The sequence below is a fragment of the Pongo pygmaeus genome, chromosome 16 (genome assembly GCF_028885625.2).
Source record: "Pongo pygmaeus isolate AG05252 chromosome 16, NHGRI_mPonPyg2-v2.0_pri, whole genome shotgun sequence".
Lineage (NCBI taxonomy): Eukaryota > Metazoa > Chordata > Mammalia > Primates > Hominidae > Pongo > Pongo pygmaeus.
Genome location: NC_072389.2, coordinates 34,769,988 through 34,784,865, shown reverse-complemented (window position 1 = coordinate 34,784,865; position 14,878 = coordinate 34,769,988). Strand labels below are relative to the sequence as shown.

General features: G+C 42.6%; 1 protein-coding gene and 1 pseudogene across 1 annotated transcript in view; both read right to left on the bottom strand.

Annotated features, from left to right (window-relative positions):
• LOC129014591 (U3 small nucleolar ribonucleoprotein protein MPP10-like) overlaps positions 1-14,878 on the bottom strand; it is a 138,614-nt pseudogene that overhangs the window by 80,806 nt on the left and 42,930 nt on the right.
• FAN1 (FANCD2 and FANCI associated nuclease 1) overlaps positions 1-14,878 on the bottom strand; it is a 139,444-nt gene that overhangs the window by 120,065 nt on the left and 4,501 nt on the right. The window contains exons 3-6 of the mRNA XM_054451990.2: positions 13,102-13,273; positions 12,046-12,229; positions 10,594-10,718; positions 2,685-3,732 (exon numbers count right to left, since the gene is read on the bottom strand). The gene's annotated coding sequence lies outside the window, so the exon portion shown is untranslated. The remainder of the gene's footprint in view (positions 1-2,684; positions 3,733-10,593; positions 10,719-12,045; positions 12,230-13,101; positions 13,274-14,878) is intronic.

The following is a 14,878-nucleotide window of genomic DNA, read 5'->3' as shown; positions in this document are numbered from 1 at the left end:
GGCAACATAGAGAGACTCGTCTCCACAAAAAATAAAAATAAGTTAGCCAAGCATGGTGGCACAAGCCTGTAGTCCCAGCTTCTCAGAAGGCTGACGGGGAAGGATGGCTCGAGCCTGGGAGGTCAAGGCTGCAGTGAGTCAGAATCATGCCACTGCACTGCAGCCTGGGTGACAGAGCAAGACTCTGTCTCCAAAACAAAAGTGAGAATAAGGAACAAAATAACATCCTTATACGCAATAAAAGCAGGCCAGAAAGATATGTCCCCAAAACATGTCAACCCTATAATCTATCATTTCAAAACAAATTGAGTGAAATTAGAAAAATGATACAAGACATGAAAGAACCACATAAATCAGACTTAGGAAAATGAAAAAACTAAATAAAGCTGAAGACAGAATTACAATGAAAACAAAACTACATTCCAATGGAGACTAAAACAGAGTGTAAAATCAAATAAACACAGCAGATGCTACCTTAAGACAAATAGGAAAAAAAAGAGGAAGTTTTTAAAAAATAAACAGAGGTAAAAAGTACGTGAAAGAGAAAGTAACCAACACGAACTCTAAAAAGCATGAGGTATCCAACACATGGAGAGTTACCAAGTGTCCCTAGAAAAGACTGCTAAGCAAGGCTACAGAACAAACACTGCAGACTGCAATTCAAGAGAATGTCCTGCAAAACAGACTTGGGATGACAGACTAAAAGAGCACCCCTTACCAGAGAACATCACCGAGAATCGGCACATGAACGCACATTCTAGTGAAATCACCGAAAAAACACACGCAGCTTCTAACCAAGAACATCACCGAGAATGGCTGCACGAACATACATTCTAGTAAAACTACCAAAAAAACACACGCAGCTCCTACCCAAGAACATCACCGAGAATGGCCACATGAACACACATTCTAGTGAAATCAACGAAACAACACACGCATCTCCTAACTGAGAGCATCACCAAGAACGGCCACACAAACATATATTCTAGTAAAACTACCAAAAAAACACACATGGCTCCTAATCGAGAACATCACCAAGAACAGCCACATGAACGTATATTCTACCGAAATCACCAAGAAAACACACGCAGCTTCTAACCGAGACCACCACCGAGAACGGCCACATGAATGTATATTCTAGAAAAACTACCGAAAAAACACACGCGGCTCCTAACCAAAAACATCACCGAGAACGGCCACACGAATGCACATTCTAGTAAAACTACCAAAAAAACACATGTGGCTTCTAACTAAGAACATCACAGAGAATGGCCACACGAACGTATATTCTAGTGAAATCACCAAAAAAACACACGCGGCTGCTAACCGAGAACATCGTCGAGAACAGCCACACCAACGTAAATTGTAGTAAAACTACCAAAAAAACCACACGTGGCTTCTAACTGAAAACATTACTGAGAATGGCCACACGAACGTACATTCTAGTGAAATTACCGAAAAAACACACTCGGCTTCTAACCAAGAACATCACCGAGAATGGTCACACCAATGTATATTCTAGTAACATTACCGAAAAAACACACGTGGCTTCTAACTGAAAACATTACCGAGAACAGCCACACAATCATATATTCTAGTAAAATTACCAAAAAACACATGCAGCTTCTAATCGAGAACATTACCGAGAATGGCCACACCAACGTATATTCTAGCAAAATTACTGAAAAAACAGACGTGACTTCTAAGGGGAAAAGATGCTATCATTATCACACTTTCACAGAGGAAAAAGACATGATCCAAGGCTTTAATACCCAGAAAAACTACCTTTCAAATTCAAAGCACAAAAACTCTCATGGACAAGTCTGATCTCAGGGGCCAATGAGGAATTCACTAGAGTGCACTTCAGACCCCACGAGGACCAGTCAGTAAAACTAGGACTCGAAGATTGAAAGAAAGTATAGTATGTAACAGCTATTATGCTCTTGTAGATGCAGTATAATTATTTTAATAAATTTGAGAAAATTAGGGCATATTCTAAGATTTTTAAGAATTTTAGTAATTATACTGATGTTGGCAGTATTTAAATTATATCCTAAGTCTGTCGTGTATGCAGTGTGGTTATGTAAAGCAAATGAAAAATCATGAGATATTTTATCAAACACTCTTGGAACCAGGATTTGATATGGAAGAAAGGAGAGGCAGATGTAAAAGAAAAAGTACAGACCTTGTACTTTTGAATTTGAGTAGAAGGAATCAGCATATTAGCCAGGCGAGGTGGCATGCGTCTGTACTCCTAGCTGCTCAGGAGGCTGAGGCAGGCGGATCACTTGAGCCCAGGAATTCGAGGCTACAGTGAGCTATAATTGCACTACTGCACTCCAGCCTGGGTGACAGAGCAAGATCCTGTCTCTAAACAAGTAAATACATAAATAAAATATAAAACAAAAGGAAAAAAATTTTAAGTATCAGTATGAACTCAAAAGAATCCAGGGCAGATCCCAGGTGAAGAGTGGCAACCTACAAAAAACCGAGGACACCTTGTGTAGACTGCCTGGACGCTACCGAAGACCACTGGAATCACTTCGGGAGCCACACTGAAGCGGCTGCCACTGTCTAGAAACAGGATAATCTCAGCTTCAACAAAGATAATCACAACAGAGTAAAACAATCACATTATGTTTCAATCCATGAGTTCACAATAATATCAAAAATAAACAGATCACCTTCAAGAAATGATAGAAAACCAAGTCATTCTCTGGTAAACAGAAGGAAGACTCAAGCTTTTATCTTGTCTCTCTCAGGCAAACTGCACCTTGGGCAACCAACTGTAGGATGAGGGGAAATGTCCCTTTATAAGAAAGTATTCCAGCTAATAAATAAGCAAGAAATGATTCCACTAGAATAGTACCATTTGTAGCCCCTCGTGGGCCAATGGCCTCAGGTGCTAATAAGCCTCAGGGACTGCTGATGTCACAAAGGAAAGACAGGCAGGCAGGAGGTGCCTGCTGAGGCTGAGTCACAACCACTAAGGAGCTGGCGAAAGGGCCGGAACTTATGGGCCTCCGAATCGGGCAGCACCTTGCAGAAGGATGGGCCTGAGGAACACACTGAACAGCAGCACCCGTGTCCAGTCAGCAGATCCAGGCTGCAGTGAAGCCTGCCGGATCAAAGGCTGGGGCCTCAACAATTTTCTTCTTAATAATTTTTCTTGAGTTGTTAAAAAGAAAAGAAAGATACACACATGGGTAACAGAAGCTGCCCAGAAATGCAAGTCAGTGATGGCTCAACATCAGGACAGCATCACTCAGAGGGATGTCAGGGGACACGCCGAGGGCTTCCGGAATCTGCCACAGGTTATGTCTAGACTTAGTTCATGATGACTAGGGTGTCTACCTGATTATCATGAAGCTAAACATTTACTTTGTGTGACTTCCTGTGTCACGATTTATTGTGCAAAAGAAGTTTGTTGGAAAAGGGGAGAAAAGTGATTCTAAAGCAAGTCTGTAACTTCTTTTTATAAAATGGAGATGGTTGTTTCTACTAAAAGCAATTACAGAATCACATCGTTCTGAAGGTGGGAAAGGCTGCAGCTCCTCCCTGGGGCTAGCTCCTGTATCTGGTATCTTCACTGTGCCACTGGTGGAGGTGTCATCAGTGTAAGGGTGGCTACTCTCCACCACCACAGGCTGAGAAGAGAGATGGCTGCTCTGCGAGTCTTGTGGCCACATCCTCCAACTCGGTGACGCAGAGCTCCAACAGCATATCTGCCACCTGGGGAGGAAGCAAGGACATGAATGAGGGGGCCGACAGCCCCACACCTGGTCACCTGCATGCCACCTCTGCCCGTCCTGCTCAGGAGCTCCACAAGGACAGCGTGGCAGAGTGGAGGGCTTGGAGTTTGAGAAATTGAGTTCAAATCAGAGCTTGGCTTCCTTGCACATAAAACAGAGACAGCACAGAGCTTGTAAGATGCTGTGAAGCTTAGAGATGATCTATATTAAAAAGTAGTTGGGGCCAGACGCTGTGGCTCACGCCTGTAATCCCAGCACTATGGGAGGCCGAGGCAGGTGGATCACCTGAGGTCAGGAGTTCAAGATCAGCCTGACCAACATGGAGAAACCCCATCTCTACTAAAAATACAAAATCAGCCGGGCGTGGTGGCGCATGCCTATAATCCCAGCTACTCAGGAGGCTGAGGCAGGAGAATCGCTTAAACCTGGGAGGCGGAGATTGTGGTGAGCCTGAGATTGCACCATTGCACCCAGCCTGAGTGACCCAAGCGAAACTGCATCTCAAAAAAAAAAAAAAAAAAAGTCATTGGGTGGAGGACAGTGGCTCACATCTGTAATACAAGCACTTTGGGAGGCTGAGGCAGGCAGATCACTTAAGGTCAGGAGTTCGAGACCAGCCTGGCCAATATGGTGAAACCCTGTCTCTACTAAAAATACAAACGATTAGCTGGGCTTCGTGGCCTGCACCTGTAGTCCCAGCTACTCAGGAGGCTGAGGCAGGAGAATTGCTTGAACTCAGGAGGTGAAGGTTGCAGTGAGCTGAGATCACGCCACTGTGCTCCAGCCTGAGCGACAGAGAGATATTCTACCTCAAAAAGAAAAGAAAAAAAAAGTAGTTGGAAGGCTCCCAACACACACAACACTTAATATGTGCCAGTTGATAAAATGAAACACCGTGGTGACAATAGCTTCATTTTACACCAAGACAAAATTACTTCCTAGTGAGTAAAGTTGGCATCGGAAACAAAAACATCAAGGGAAGGAGCGCCCAGTAGGTGAAAATGACCACAATCCTAGAAAGCAAGGGAGCCCAGTGGGAGGGGCGGGTATCAGGAGCCATCAAGCCGCCCAGGCCAGACAGAGACAGGGAGAGTCTGTGACAGAAGGGACCACCGACCCCAACACAGCTGCCCCTCCTGACCCAGTACACTAGGGGTCAGACCCATACCACATTCTCAACAATCCACAATGTTCTTATTTTATTTTTAAAATTATTGGTGATTCACATCTTTTACAATTAAAGTTAAGAGTGGTGATTATAAGCTCTGTTATTTTTAAAAATAAATGAGAGAATACATCGTAATAGAAATAATCTATTAACTCCAAAATTTTCAATCCAGAAAAAATAAAATTCTTCTAATGCCCATTCTATACTTTTTAGAAATATATTTTTTTTTCTATTTTTCCTCACATTTAGGTAAGAAATAGCTTTGCTTAGTAAATGTGTTATTATATATTAATAACAAACTAATATCATTATCATATAGGCATGATTTTAAATCTAAATTTGTCTCTCTTTTTGAGTCACAAATATCAGGTCAGGGCAAGACACAGAAATAGCCATCTTGCCAATGTGGCAAGGGCAATATGAAAACGGCCATATCCTTATTCCTGTCTCTCCTGGAACCTAGTTGAGTTACTGAAAGCAGATGTTGGCATCATCAAGCGCCCATGCGCAGAGTCAACCAGGGGCTCTGGCCTTCAGAAGGTTGCCCTGCCAAGCGTGTCATCTGCAGAGGGGTCATGACCGAGCTGGGGCTCAGAGCACTCAGGGTTCCAACCCATCTCTTCCACCTACCAGCAAAGTGAGTGTCCTCAAGCCAGTAATAACCTCTCAGCCTCAGTGTCCTCGTCCATATATAAAGGTAACCCCTACTCGCCGTACTGAGAATGCAGGGATGTGCATGGCAAATGCTCAGCATTATTATAAATCGAAGTTCTCATTCATACCCTTCCCTCTCACAAATGCAATAAACTTATGAAAAATAATAATAGTGCTTATGGCAATTCACCTCGATTTCATCTCTCAGAATTATGCCAAGTAACTCGTCTCAAAAAACTAGAAAAAAGGAAATCTACAGTTTTTTATTTCTTCATGAATAGCAGATGAAGAAATAACAAGCCCCTAAAATATCCACCAAACCTTTGCTGTGCTTTCAAGGCTGCTCAACTCTACTTAAGTACTTTATCGTTTTGGTGATCATGTAAGTTACTAAAATTTCTGACTATCAGAGCTTTAACGTTCCAGAATTGCATATAAAGGACTATGAACTTGCATTTAATGATTTTTTTAAAAAATCTAATTCTACTTAAAAACTTTAGAAGTTCTTTTAAAGAGAATATTCTTCTAACTAAAGCCAAAAATCCTAATAGGCACAGAAACTGCCTAAACTGAGTGACAGAGTAAGACTTTCCTCCACACCAAGTAGCCACCCAGAGAAATGGATGAAGTGTCTGCAGCCAGGAAGGACATCTCAGGCCCGGCCACTTTGCCTTTAACTTCATAGTCTGAGGGCACTGTGCCTGTGAGGATATATAGGTCTTCCCCACTGCCACACTGTGGGGTCAAAGCCTGTGTTGAGATTCACGTACCACCGTTCCTGGAAGGACTGAGTCATCGGGCTGAATTTCTGAGAATGAACGTGGCTACCTGGAGATCACTGCTAAGGGAGAAACGGTACAGCTGTCCTCTTTGGTAATCAGAATCAAGGTAACCTGTATTCAAGGCTTGCTTACTTCCCAGGCTGTTCTCAGAGGTGATGGCCTCTGCCTCATTAATCGCCTCCTCAAGGTTGCTGTTGGGGTCATTGATCTGCGGCTCTACCAGCCATCGCTGCTCGGCCCCGCAGGGCGCAGGGCGCAGGGCGCCGGGCGCGGAACGCGGAGTACAGGGGGATGCGGTCCCCTGTGTTGTAGAGGGTGGTGAAGCCCTCAGCGCCCTCCCCGCGCTGACAGATCTTCACGTGGGAATCGGACGCCAGCTCCGCAGATGGGGTCCCGGCGTATAAGAACTTGTCACATTCACCAAAGCTGGCTTCCTCCTCGCCCACGAGCCGGCCTTCCAGCAGCCTGGCCAGGGCTAGGAGGCTGCCTAGCGCGAGCCAGCGCCCGGTGCCCATGGCGGCCTCTGCGAGCGTGGCGGGGCCAAGCGGCTGGGCTGCCGCGGCACGAGCTCTGCGGGCTGGTCGGGGAACGCGCCACGCAGCCCAGCAGGGTAGGGAAGGGACAAATCATTTTTTAAAAGATGCACAAATCAGTTCTAAAACAGGTAAACAGACCTTGCTCCTGCCTCTGCATGGAGACCCAAGGAGTAAGTGAAATTCATTATAAATGATGACATTCCAGAACATAACTCACTGAAGGACAGCAAAAGCATTCAGTGAAACCTATCAACAAGAGTATCTTTAGTCTTGAGATTGAAATGTACCTAACATTTTTTTTATGCGGGTGTCTTAAAACATGCGCACGCACACACACACACACACACACACACAGAAAATATGTCTAGAAGAATTGCTGAGGAAGAAAATCACTAGTGGCATATCCTTAAACATGAATTATAGCTTAATACTAACATTAAAATTGATGGGTTACAACCTGGATAATGTCTCATAAATAAATTGGGGGGAAATAAACATATTATCCTTTTACCTAAAACAAAAATGTTGCCTTCCTCAGAATAAGTTCTGCATTAAATCCTCAAACCAGGAGACTGCCAAAAATGACAAGTTGATTCCAGGCACCTAATTCATAAATAGAGGCCTTCTTATTACCATGGATGGTTATAAATAATTTCTGTAGGACATATTTTCTGCCAGCAGTAACAGCATAATAAATCAATGGTTCCAAATGTAATTAAAAATAAAGTGTTTGTCCCCAAGGTGGGAAGGCTGGCAAGGGAGTACACATGAGCAGGGGCTGGCCTGGTGTGGGGAGTGCCTCCGAGGGCTGGGGAGGGCATCCACCACATGGGGGGTTGGAGAGACACAGCCAGGCCAAGTGAGGAAGGTGCCACACTCTGGGTCAACATGGAGGTGAGGGGAGGGCCAGAGGTCACGTAGGGTGACCATGCAGGTCCATGGAGGCAGACTGGTTCTGAGTGCCAGAGGCTGTACAGAGGAAGAAGAGTGCCCACCACAGAGTGGGGGACAGCCAAGATCGGAGGTTGGTTATCTAAGGGGACTGAACTGTAAGTAAGTAGCCTGCTGATGACACGAGCCAGGTTTCCCACTTTCAGAGAAGAAAGGTATAAATACAGAAAGGGTGAAAACTAGAATGAATCCTAGTTGGATTACAATCAATCATATTGGTGTGAACTGGTGGTTTTCCATATACGTAAATATATAACAACATAAATACTGATGTAGGCCAAACACGGTGGCTCATGCCTGTAATCCCCGTACTTTGAGAGGATGAGGCAGACAGATCACTTGAGCCCAGGAGTTCAAGAGCAGCCTGGGCAACATGGCGAAACTCTATCTCTAAAAAAAAAAAAAGAAAAAAATACAAAAATTAGCCAGGTGTGGTGGTGCATGCTTGTAGTTCCAGCTACTTGGGAGGCTGAGGATGGCTTGAGACCAGGAAGTAGAGGCTGCAGTGAGCCAAGATCATGCCACTGTACTCCAGCCTGGACAACAGAACAAGACCCTGTCTAAAAACAAACAAACAAACAAACAAAACCAAAAAAAAACCACAAAAACTGATGTATGTACCTATTATGTTACACACACACATATTCATTCTCTAGCTCTGTCACCCAAACAGCAACAAGCACACAAAGGGCCCAGATCTTGACCTCTAAATGCCCTTCTCCACCAGAAAGAAGTAGGACATCTTAAAGAAACAACTGATTCCTATGTTGGAGCATAAAACATCTTGTTGAGCCTGGAATTTTGTGTTGTGCCAAAAAGCAAGGAAATACTCAAAGAATGATGGGAATATGCCAGAAGAACAGATAAAATTCTACCAACTATTTAAAGAAGAATTAACCTGAATCCTTCACCAACTCTTCTAAAAAACAGAAGAGAAAGGCACAGCCTCCAACTCAACCTATGAAGCCAATAATGCTATAATATCCAAACCAAAGACATCACAAGAAAACTACAGAGCCACATCCCTTATGAATACAGATGTAAAAATCTTCAACAAAATAGCAGCAAACCAAATCTAGCAACATATAAAAGCATTATACACCAAAAAAATTTGGAAAGAGGGAGAGTAGGAATAAGCCCTGTGGTACTGGACTGGAATTAAAAGTACTGATTTGGGCTGTTAATGGATTTTATTATACAGATAAATGCAGAAGGATAAATAAATGCTCATGTGTATAGGTCTATTTGCTGAGAGGGTCTAACCAAAGACACTTAGTAGCAATTAGCAAGCACCCAGATCTTGGTTTCCAAATCCTACAAGCCATTAGCAGGAACCATGGCTTCTCGGAGAAATGGCTGATTCCAGGCAGGGGCAGGGTAGGTGAAAGATAAGTCTAAAGCACGGTTGTGCCAGAAATGAAAGAAGAACCCTAAGAATTATGGGAACACATCAGACAATGGAACCAGTCCACAGGGGTCCTAATGACCAGTCCACAGGAGTCCCAATGACCAATCCACGGGAGTCCCAATGACCGAGTCCAAATGACCAGTCCACAGGAGTCCCAATGACCGAGTCCAAATGACCAGTCCACAGCAGTCTCAATGACCGAGTCCCAATGACCAGTCCACGGGAGTCCCAATGACCAAGTCCCACTGACCAATCCACGGGAGTCCCAATGACCGAGTCCCAGTGACCAGTCCACAGGAGTCCCAATGACCGAGTCCCAGTGACCAGTCCATGGGAGTCCCAATGACTGAGTTTCAATGACCAGTCCACGAGAGTCCCAATGACCAAGTCCCAATGACCAGGTCCCAGTGACCACTCCACAGGAGTCCCAATAACCAAGTCCCAATGACCAGTCCACGGGAGTCCCAATGACCAGTCCACAGGAGTCCCAATGACCAAGTCAGGGACAATTTGGGTGTCAAATAATGATAGTAACAAATGTCACTATTTGACTAAAACAGGAACTCCTGAATCTATACAATATAAAGATAGATAGGTAGGTAGGTAGAAGACAGACAGATGAGAAGGGAAAGCTCTCTCTTGCAAAAGAATGGCAATGATTACATTCCAGAAGTAACAATAAATACGAAAAATGAAAATGTGACAACCACCACAGTAATAATGGATTCAGCTAGAATCTTTAAGATGCTAAAAACTGGGAGGTAAAAGTATGATGAGGAACAAGACATTGACATAATCTCAAAAGTATCTCCCCATGAGTACTTAACACACTAACTGACTTCCAGTGGAGAAACTTGGCAGAGACCCTTAACCAAGTGATAAGCTATATCACCAATAATGCAGCAAATCAGCAATGCCTGAGTCCCAACAGAGGCACTGAAAAGAATTCTGCACCATTCCTGTGGTGTCTGACAAAACGAAGAACTGAAGGACTATTCCACACTGAAGACTCAAGAGGCAGCATGCAATCCTAGGTTGGGTGTTAGACCTATAAGGATACTATTGGGATGATGAGCAAAATCCGAATATGTCTGTGGGTTTGAAAGTAATCCTGGATCAAGCTGCAGTCCTTGATACTCAAGGAATACACGCAGAAGCAGTAAGCAGTGACAGGGACTGTGTCCTGCGGCATTCCCACAAATGCTTGGAAGATGCTAAGAAGTGGAAAGCCCAGGTGAATGGGATGGGAATACACTGTGTTCGACTCCTAAATACTATTTCTACTTCTGTGTACATTTAAGATTATTTCACAATACAAAGTGAAAAAAGAATGCCTCTTTACCTCTTCAGTTTTGGTCATGGTTTCTGCAATGATGCTCGCAGCTCCCAGGTCATCCGTCACTGTGATAAATGGCCCAGTGGAGGCTGAGGGGGCCAATGGGTCACCACGTCCTCAGAGGAAACAATCTAGTCGAACAGTGCACAGTAGGGGAAGTTTAAGTGGAAAAACTTTTTTTTTTATAGCCGAATTAAGTTCTTTTAATAGATTGCATATATAAATGTTTAGCCATACTCTTAGATCAACTCTTTAAGAGTAGAACTTTATATCCAATTTACATGCTCTAGATACCACCTTTCTTATTTTTTACAGTAAGGTCTGGTATTTAAATACCCACTTGTACACTGACAGCTTTAAGAAAAACAGGACACAGAGGGAGTTGTCATTTTTAGCAGCAATGAAATACCACTAACCCCTTTTTACATACCGAATTCAAGTCACTGTCAGAGGTGAGTGCACCACAAAGTCACCAGGTACAAAATTGTTAGTTCATTTTTAAATTAATAACTTGAAATTACCTCTGCCCCCCACCCCATTACATCTTTTTATAAACAGCAAACATTTTGCTATTTTATACATAGGCTAGCAGGCTTGTTTCAATATCAAAGTGCTAATTCAAAACTCAAAAACATAACACATTTCCTACTCAAGTCCCAAATGCTTTATCTAAAACTACTTGGGCTGTTTAGAATGTTCCAGATTTTACAGAGGTAACATGGTGCCTACCAGACATAGCCACTACCACCCCCAGTCGGGCCTAGGACAGTTGTGCAAAGCCAAGTACATTCATATTTTCAAGAAAAACTATTAATATTCACAGCAGGTCACATGAACCAGACTAAAATGAGTTCACATATCTTCAAGTTGGTTCTTTCCCCCAAGGTAAGTTACTAAAATTCAGAACTTTAAGGTTTCAGAATTGCAGATAAAGGACTGTGAACTTGTATTTAATGTGTTTTTTTTTTTTTTTTTTTGACAGAGTCTTGCTCTGTCGCCCAGGCTGAAGTGCAGTGGCGCGATCTCGGCTCACTGCCAGCTCTGCCTTCCCGGGTTCACGCCATTCTCCTGCCTCAGCCTCCCGAGTAGCTGGGACCACAGGCGCCCACCACCAGCCCAGCTAATTTTTTGTATTTTTAGTAGAGACAGGGTTTCACCATGTTAGCCAGGATGGTCTGGATCTCCTGACCTCGTGATCCGCCCGCCTCAGCCTCCCAAAGTGCTGGGATTACAGGTGTGAGCCCCCACGCTCGGCCATGATTTTTTAAAAAACGAAATCTAATTGCACGTAAGCACTTTAAAAGCTCCTTTACCGAGAATATTCTTCTAAGTAAATCCAAAAATCAAAGCGGGAGGCACAGAAACAGCCTAAACTAAAAGACAGGATGAGACTTTCCTAGACACAAAGTAGCCACCTTTTCCTTTCTGATCTAACACTGCTTTACGATTCGCTTTTACCTCTCTCTTTTCTTGCCATGGATATGGACTCAGTCTGTCTTCGATATCAACAGCCAACATGCATTCTTCTCCATTCATGGGACTAGCCATTGCAGAAGCGTCGGAAGGGGCCGCCGAGGAGAACGAGGAGCACTCCACCGGGGCGATCATGGCGGCCGGCATCAGGGCCCCCACTACGGCATCTCTGTCAGGACACAAAGCCAGGCCTGTGGTGAGCTGCCCCTTCTCCACTGCACCACAGGAAGCGGACAGGCAGGACTTGCACTCACTGAGGCATTTCCTCATTTTTACTGAATACATGTAAAAGAGTTTTGGAAAAATACCAAACATTATTACCATGTATCCTTTGGCTAATAGCTAAAATGTTTACTCTGGATCCTATTTATTTGGAAAACCAGAGTAATGGCAGGAGAAAAACTGCCAAACATAAAAACCAGACGAGAATGAGACTCTGGCTCCCCCTGAGAAATCCTCTTGGGCTGCTGTGAGAGCCTGACGGCTGGATAATTGACCAGCAGGCAATTTTGTGTTTACTGAAAGCCACATACTGAGCAGCAAGGACTCAGTAGCCTCTACTGAATGTTTTTGTTCTGAAACTAATTTTCCTATGTAAGGACACCTGTCAGGTCCACATGTGTGATACATTAGCAGATGGGCAACTTATCTAGGCTGTGGGAAAGCAGCAGAAAAATACTGCAAAATGCCGCATTGGCAAAACAGCCTTCTCAAGTGAGCGAAGGGGACGCTAAGTCATCTTAGACATCACTATAAATTAGTATCACCTAATTTTTTTCTTCCCCCAAATATTAATGGTTAGAGTCTGCTGGTCAAAAAGAATAGTGAAAATGTTCAAGTTAGTTTTCTAATTTATATTTCAATGCCCATTAAAACATGCACAAAGATATCAATCACCATCAAAGAACACGTGACTTACAACACACAGCATTTAAAGACAATAATACAACATTCTTGGAGACATCTGATCAACGAAAAAAAATCACAAAAACCTGAAGCTCACATAATTGCAGAAATTCAAAAATTAGCACAGAAACCTACCTGGCATACATGATTTGCAATGCTGTAAGAATATGCGATAAGGCCTGCTGTTTGGCCAGATTTCCATCCAATGACAAGAGAATCTTGGCAAGAGAAGGGCGATGTGGCTTAGAATTACTTGCACCACTTATTTTATTACTAGCAGCAGAAGAATCGACATCTGAAGGCACGCCTATAAGAGGAAAATAAAATTTGCATTTTGTTTTTAAGATCACAGTTTGCTCTATTTCTATAAAACCTGACCTTATAGGTTAGTTCCAAAACACACTGCAATCTGCATTTTGCTATTTCACAGGGCACATATTAGGCTCATTAACAGGCCTTCAGAATAAGAAAACCACTTATCCATACTTTGATAAAGAAGCTATTTTCAGCAATGTTTAACTGTAACTGCAAAAAGATGTAGGTGCTTTTATAAAATGCACTTACAACTGTTTATGTTATATACATATAAGCTATGAAAATGCTACAATAACTATCTGTATTTTCTTACCCCAGTAAGGCAAGATGAAAAAAATACAAAACAACAAAGAGAGAAGATGTTCACCAATAAAGTCTCAGGCTCACTTCGCTGTGAACTCCCAGGTCTCAGTAGAGGGAGGGAGCCAGGTGGAGCTGGGACATGTGTCTATGTCAACTCATCCAAATTGATACACAGATTTAATGCAATTTCCACCAGAATTCCAGCAAGAGTTTTTGTCAACAGACAAGATTATTCTAAAATGTATATGGAAAGGCAAAGGAGCAAGAATAGAAATAGAAAAATTAGAAGGAGGAACAAGTCTACCCAATTTCAAAAGTTGTTGTAATACCATAATAAAAACTGTGTGGTACTGGCATAAGAATCAATGGAATAAACAGAGAACCCAGAAATAGAACCACACAAATATGCCTCACTGACTGTTGACAAATGTGCAAAAGCAACTCAGTGGAGGCAGGACAGCCTTTCAGCATGTGGTGGTGGAGGAACTGGACGTCTGTGGGCAAAAAACCCAAACTTCAGCCTAAGTCTACACCTTATGCAAAATTAAATCCAAATGAATCATGACTTAAGTAGAAAATACACAACTATAAATCTTTTAGAAAAGAATAGGAGACAGTCTTTAGGATCTAGCACTAAGCAAAAGTATAGCCTTGACACCAAAAGTATGATCTATAAAAGAAAAAACTGATGAATTAGACTTCATCAAAATTAAGCACTTTTTTTATGAAAGGAAATGAAAAGACAAGCTACAGACCAGGAGAAAACATTTCCATAACACACGTCTGCCAAAGGACTAGAAATATCTAGAATATATAATGAATTCTCTACACTCAACAGAAAAAAAAAAATGCCAATTAGAAAATGGCATGAAGACATATTTTACCAAAGAGGAGATATGGACAGTAAATAAGCACATGAAAAGATGGTTAACATAATTAGCCATAAGGAAAATATAATTAAAACCACAATGAGATACAATGACCTATCTATCAGTATGTCTACATTTTAAAAAGATAGTGAGGCTATGGGAAAAACTGGATCATCCTCCACTGCTAATGAGAATATAAAATGGCACAGCCATTCTGGAAAACAGTTGAGCAGTTTCTTGTCAAACTAAACATAATTACCATGTGACCAGCAATCACACTCTTGGGCATTTATGTCAAGGAAATAAGAACTTATTTTCACATAAAGTGAATTTTCACATTCACCTGTATATGAATGGCATGGCAGTTTTATTTGTAATAGCCAAAACCTAGAAATAATCCAGAGGTCCTTCGATGGTTGAGTATT